Source organism: Podarcis tiliguerta (assembly GCF_965153285.1).
Source record: "Podarcis tiliguerta genome assembly, chromosome: 12".
In the NCBI taxonomy this organism is placed as follows: domain Eukaryota; kingdom Metazoa; phylum Chordata; class Lepidosauria; order Squamata; family Lacertidae; genus Podarcis; species Podarcis tiliguerta.
In genome coordinates, this window is record NC_139545.1 from 13498986 (window position 1) to 13506122 (window position 7137).

The window sequence follows — 7137 nt, forward strand, 5'->3', positions numbered from 1 at the left end:
GGGAGCTCACCCCGTTGAGGAGATTTGAACCGCCAACCTTCTGATCGACAAGTCCTGTGGCCACCAAAAAATGGTTTCCAGATGATAGGGGCTGTATGTGATTGTATCAAGGAGCAACAATTCTCAAACAAAACAAAATTCCAAGGAAGGATCTGAGAACTGCAGTGGTGTGACAGCTGAGCTACCATAATAGCCTTTCTCATTATGAGTCTAATACAGAAGTCAATCAGCATTATCATAATAATCAAACAGAGGACTTAAGGGCATTATGAACAACATCAACTGATGACAATTCCATAGATACTTGAATCATTAACTGTTTCTGCAGATTGTTGTATGCTGGGCCGGGAGTGTCCTTGTAATGCTTTTATTAGCATGAACAAAAAAACTACTCCGTTCTGCAAAAAAGGGGTATTCTGTTTTACTGGCCCCTTGATGACATTGATTGGGTGTGTAAGCTTCGCTGCAATGGCAATTTCCCAAGGTTTCCCATACCAGAGATCTAAAGGAGGAGTCCTAGTGCACTATCACAGCTGTGTTATCACAAATCTGGCAGCAACTAACATGGATCTAATCAAATCCTTAAATACTGTCTCCTGGTCACCACCCTCTGATTCAAACAGTAGGGCTGTGCAACCTCTTCATCTGAATTCTGAATACCCAAGTTAGGTGAGAATATTTGGACCAAAGCTGGGGCCCTTCAAAGAGAGCCTGCCTGAAGTGATTCAAAGTTAATACCCACCCCAACCTCCTCCTAAGCCACACAACCTGTCTCCAAATAACACCAACTTCTGCTAGTTCTCTGAATAACAAAGAGTTGTTGTCATTTCAATTCAGCTAAGGAGGGAGGCTCATCTTCAGGCCATTGGGTTCACCCTTTAAAGCTCAAAGGTTCTCTACAAGGGGTGGAGCCTGGTGGAGGTAGTCAGCATACAGAGGCCTCCGTCTGCTTCCAACCCTTGTTGGAGCAAGTTGGTCACTTGGAGATGTCCATAGTGTGCCTAGCCTCGTTCTTTGTGGGATCCTGAATCAGACCAGAATCTTCTTTGGAGATCACTCGTAACCAAGTAAGATTGTCTTCCATAAACACGGTTTTAACAATGAATCCGTAAGTGACTGTGGAGGCCAATTCTGGATCCACATATCCTTCCACAATGAGGACATAGGTTTCCAGGCGGGAGTTGATCACGGTGTGGATTTGCCAAGCGTGCCTTCCTCTTAGCACTTTTCTCCCTTGCATCCTGAGTTCTAGTGTCTTCAAAGCCCACGACACCTTTAGTAAAAGCTGTTCTCCAATTGGACCGCTCGCAGACCAATGTTTTCCAGTTGTCAGTGTTTATACTACATTTTTTAAGATTTGCGTTGAGACAGTCTTTAAACCTCTTTTGTTGACCACCAGCATTACGCTTTTCATTTTAAAGTTTGGAATAGAGTAGTTGCTTTGGAAGACGATCATCAGGCATCTGAACTACATGACCAGTCCAACGAAGTTGATGTTGAAGAATCATTGCTTCAACACTGGTGATCTTTGCTTCTTCCAGTACACTGATATTAGTTCACCTGTCTTCCCAAGTGATTTGTAAAATTTTTCAGAGACCAGAATATGACAGCCCATAAGGAGCATCACTTACCACCCTGCCCACAGCATTCTGCACCAGCTGGACTAGCTACAAGGGAGTATTGCAGTAGACTAAAAGAGAGGTAACTACCACATGTGTCACAATAGCCAAGTATTTCCTGTCCAGGGAAGGGCGCAGTTGGTTTACCAGCTGAAGTTGGTGGCAGGCACTCTTCCATGGACAAAGATCGTTCCAAGAACTGCCCTAAACTGCCTGTTCCCCTAGAGAGAGTGCAACCCCACCTAAAACAGGCGACCCTCCATTTTTTGACCTGGGAACCGTTCACCAGCATCTAGGTCTTAGCAAGATTCATCTTCAGTCTACTGTAATGTACACCATATGAACACGTTACAGACTTCTGCAATTGTCTGGGGGTTTGTTGAAAAGAAAAGTTGTGCCCCCCAGAGGAACATCCTTAGATCCTAACAATTCCATCTGCATCCGCAGCTTGTCTTTATATTTCAATTCACACACACCCTCCCTTCCACTCCCCAAACGCTCTGGCTGCATTCATTACCTGCTGCTTTCTTGTCCATTACGCAGTATAAAGCAATCTGAAGTTAAACACAGATATTTGCATTTGGAAGGCAACACACTGTTTTAAATTTGTCTTTATATATAACGCCATGAGCCATTGTTCAGGGAAAACTGCAAATTAATAAATTCAAGTTTTCTCCATTGTTTGGCTGTGTCAGCGCCACACTGGATTACTCCTGGGCTCCAGATACGACTTGCTATGCATCACCAAGGGCTGGTGTTTGATGGAAACAAAGTCTAAAGCACCCTGCACACAGAACTATTTGGTTCTTATTTTATATCGCGTTGCACCACTTGTCCCAGGAGACCTGGGTTCAAATCCATATTCAGTGATTAAGCTCACTAGGATCCATCTCTCTCATCTTAGTCTTCCTCAAAGTGTTTGTGAGTATAACATGGTGTGCACGTTTGCTGCTTTGTGTTCCTAGCAGGAAAAGTGAACATAAATGCAATAAATACCTAAAAACAAATAGCATTACACATCCATTGGGAGATACCCTTTCATCCTCAGGTTAGAGGGGAGTGAATCTTATTTGATAACATCATTCTCTAACAGCTGATTGGGTTGGCCAGTCATGAGATCCTAGGAAAAGTCAGCAACATACGTCAAAGGAGCAAATGAAATACACTTCTTTTCCAGACAACATCTTGGCTCCCTTCCCCAATCTCCTTCCTTTCCTCTTATGCCAGAGCTGGGGAATCTTTGGCTTGGGGCAACATCTGGACATAGCTGTCAACTTACAGATTTGAACATAAGGGACCAGCAGCCTCGAAAATAAGGGATCATCAGCCAAAATAAGGGATTTTTCAGAGCACAGGTATGTTCAACTTCTGAGCCCCTCCGAGCCAAAGGCAGAAAGCCCAGCCAGCAGCCAAACGAAGCCTCAAGCGGTGGTTCCCACAGCGCAGCAACCCAGCAAAGGGGATGCAGCAAGGAAAACCACCATCACCCCTCCACTGGGAAGCGCTGAGCAAAGGAGAGTCCCCAGGCAACGCGGCCGATTTGATCGGCACAAGGCATGCAATCTCCACCCCCCCAGTCGTTCTTAGACTCCTTATTGGGTTAGCAACGCAGCCAAGCAACACAGCTGGAGCCTCCCTCCTCCCTGGCCAGCAGGGAGGAAGGGAGAGGAGCTGCTTCCTTTGAAACCCGGGAAATTTAAGGGACATCATCAATAAGGGACAGCAGTGGGACACGGCACTGGGATAAGGGAGTTTCCCACCAAATAAGGGACGGTTGACAGCTATGCATCTGGAGGGGCAAAGGTCCCCCAGCCCTGCTGTATCTCATGATCCCAGCTCATTATCCTTGCACAAACCTGACCAGACCAAACTCTTAGGAGCAACAATCTCTTATGAGACTTTACCACCAGAACTGGTGGCAGTGGGACTGGTATATTTACAGTTCTTTTGAAATGCCCCATTAATATACTTGGGGGCTGGAAACCTCAATTCGGAAAATGCACCTGCCCTCTTCCCTTTCGGAAAATGCACCCTTACATCACACAGTCTCATTGGAACATCTTCAGTCAGTGAAGTAGAATGGGACTGGATAGGCACTTACAAACCACAGAGGACACTGATCTACATAATCTAGCTTGGAGTACGGCAATGCATTCTTTGTGGGGCTGCCTTTGAGGTTGACTTGAAAGCTGCAGCCGGTGTAAAACTTGGTGGACTGACTGCTCATTTGAGTATCATATTACACCTTGACTGAAAGAATGGCGCTGACATCCAGTTAGCTACAGTTCAAGGTGCTGGTACCCAGGGCCAGCCCACCCATGGGGCAAAGTGAGGTGACTGCCTCAGGTGGCAGGATTCACAAGGGCAGCAGATCCCAATGTTCCTCTTCCTTCCCCCATGTTCCTGAAGTAGATCTTCAGGGAGGGGGATGTAATTTTGGTGTCCGCCTCAAGTGCCAAATTGTCTTGGGCTGGCCCTGCTGATACTGGTAGCCCCATACAGTTTGGGGCCAGGATACCCAAAATATTGCTTTATCCCTGATATACCCAATTAATTGCTGTCTTCTGCAGGAGAGGGCAGCCTGCAGATACCATATTACCCACAGGTCAGTTCCACACCAATGCCAGAACCAAGCCTTTAGTGTGGCAGCACCAATCAGAAGATTGGCGGTTCGAATTCCCATGGCAGGGTGAGCTCCGTTGTTCGGTCCCAGCTCCTGCCCACCTAGCAGTTCAAAAGCACGTCAAAGTGCAAGTAGATAAATAGGTATCGCTCCAGCGGGAAGGTAAACGGCATTTCTGTGCGCTGCTCTGGTTCACCAGAAGCGGCTTAGTCATGACCTGGAAGCTGTCTGTGGACAAACGCCGGCTCCCTTGGCCTATAGAGCGAGATGGGCACACAACCCCAGAGTTGTTCGCGACTGGACCTAACGGTCAGGGTACCTTTACCTTTACTTTTTCCTTATACAGTGGTACTTCGGGTTAAGTACTTAATTCATTCCGGAGGTCCGTACTTAACCTGAAACTGTTCTTAACCTGAAGCACCACTTTATCTAATGGGGCCTTCTGCTGCCGCCGCGCCACCGGAGCACAATTTCTGTTCTCATCCTGAAGCAAAGTTCTTAACCCGAGATACTATTTCTGGGTTAGCGGAGTCTGTAACCTGAAGTGTATGTAACCCGAAGTACCACTGTAAATGGATATTTTTTATTTCAGTAGGTATCTGTACTAGATTTGAAACTGCTTTTATAAATTTGATTTTTTAATTGTTTCTATGTAGGTAATTGTTTTTTATGACTGCAATTATTCTGCTTTTTTATATGCAAACGATTTCACAGTTCTGAGAAATCAATCTGTTAATGTGATGGCACCTAAACTTTGGAACTCACTGCCTATTGATGTCAGGCAAGCGTCTTTTTGGTACCTGCTTGAAACGTTTTTGTTTAGGTGAGTGTGCCCGGACAAAGAGATGTTGACAGACATTACAGGCCTGCTCCTGGTTTTGACTCAAGGCAGGTTTTTACGGTTTATGGATATCAATCATGGTCCTGCTTGAAACGTTTTTGTTTAGGTGAGTGTGCCCGGACAAAGAGATGTTGACAGACATTACAGACATTACAGGCCTGCTCCTGGTTTTGACTCAAGGCAGGTTTTTACGGTTTATGAAGGGCGAATAGCTCCATTTGAATGACCATACCATGAAAATCCTTTGAGTGAAATCTTTTGACTTTGAATAGGCTGCTTCAGATGCTGTTGCCCATTATTGTCCAGCGGGAAATCTTTCTTGAGTTTAGCGCATTATTCCAAGCCCAATAGCCCATATATGAAAACCATGTTTCACCACAATCTTTTTAGAGAATTCGCAACTCATTTATGATGGTTTATTGGTGTTTCCTTTGAGGCATCTAACAACTGGTTTCCAGACTCCTTGGGGACCTAGCTGAGAAAGCAGGCATGGAAGTTAGCTAATGTAGCTCATATGGTTTAAATGGCTTGGATCTAGCGATGGGGGTGGAATTCTTCTTTGAGTCACGTTTTAATGTGAACCTACCATGTTCACACTTCCTAAAACAATGCACGAACAAAAACACAGCTATCCTTTGAAATCTGCACATCCTGCATTTTTTAAAAACACATCCTTAATAATAAAATACATTTCCCCCTGATCCAGAAATCATTGCACACAGCATCAGGCTACAAGCAGGTCTCTCCCTTTTGCTGCTCTAATCCTCCCATTCAGGAGATAGGACGAGAATGTCTGTTGTCCCACCTACATCCAAACAGGCGATTGCCCCCATCTGCTTGGCAGTGCACTTGTAACTCTGAATCAACAAACAGCGTGTGCAACTAAGCAGCAGGATGTGGGCTTCCTCCCCTACCCAGTTGGGGTGAGTCATGCCTAGGAGGTTCGTATCCAATGTGACTCACATTGGTTTTATGGGACAATAGTGCTCGCCCCAATAAAGCCATAGGGTTGGCTCCAACTTGCTTGGAGCAGAGCCACTTAAACTAATGGACCTGATTTAGTCATTAATTTCAATGGATCTACTGAGCATTTTTTAAAAACAACAACACACTAATAACTCCTCTATGCCGTTTAATGCGTGAGACCCAAAGAAGTTTGATAATAATAATAATAATAATAATAATTATTATTATTATTATTATTATTATTATTATTATTATTATTATTATTTATACCTTGCCCCTCTGGCTGGGTTTCCCCAGCCACTCTGGGCAGCTCCCAAGAGAATATTAAAACACTCTAAAACACCAAACATTTAAAACTTCCCGAAACAGGGCTGCCTTCAGATGTCTTCTAAAACGCAGATAGTTGTTTATTTCCTTGACATCTGATGGGAGGGTGTTCCACAGGGCGGGTGCCACCACCGAGAAGGCCCTCTGCCTCGTTCCCTTTAGCTTCACTTCTCACAGGGAGGGATCCACCAGAAGGCCCTCGGAGCCGGACCTCAGTGTCCGGGCTGAACGATGGGGGTGGAGATGCTTATTCAGGACACAATAAGATCATAAGAAATCTATGCAACAGCACTATAATCAAGAACACAAAGGAGTACATCAAGAATAATAATATCCATCAATAAAGCATTAATAAAACAGGGCAGTGCAATGATTCTTATGAGCACAACTAATTTTGGACACCACCCATAATTCCAGCCAAGGTAACAACTTAAAGAGAAAGAAAGCTTCCCACCAGTGTGGCTGCTTTAATTTGCTTTATCCACTGGAGCCTACATACAGCACCTAACCGTGATATAATTAAAGCCTTAAAAGCCCTTGTGAATTATTTCTCTGTTCCATTCCAGTTCCAAAGCATCTCATTGGAAACAACGTCTGCATTTTTATGAACAGCGAAAGTAACAAGTAAAAGCCTCCCAGAGAGCTCTTTATTTTTCCAGGCCTCTTCCCCTACGAAGACTGCAATTATTTCCTCCTCTGCTGCTCGCATAGTAGTTAATTCTCATCCTCCCTCGCACTTGATATCTATCCCCCAAGCTTAT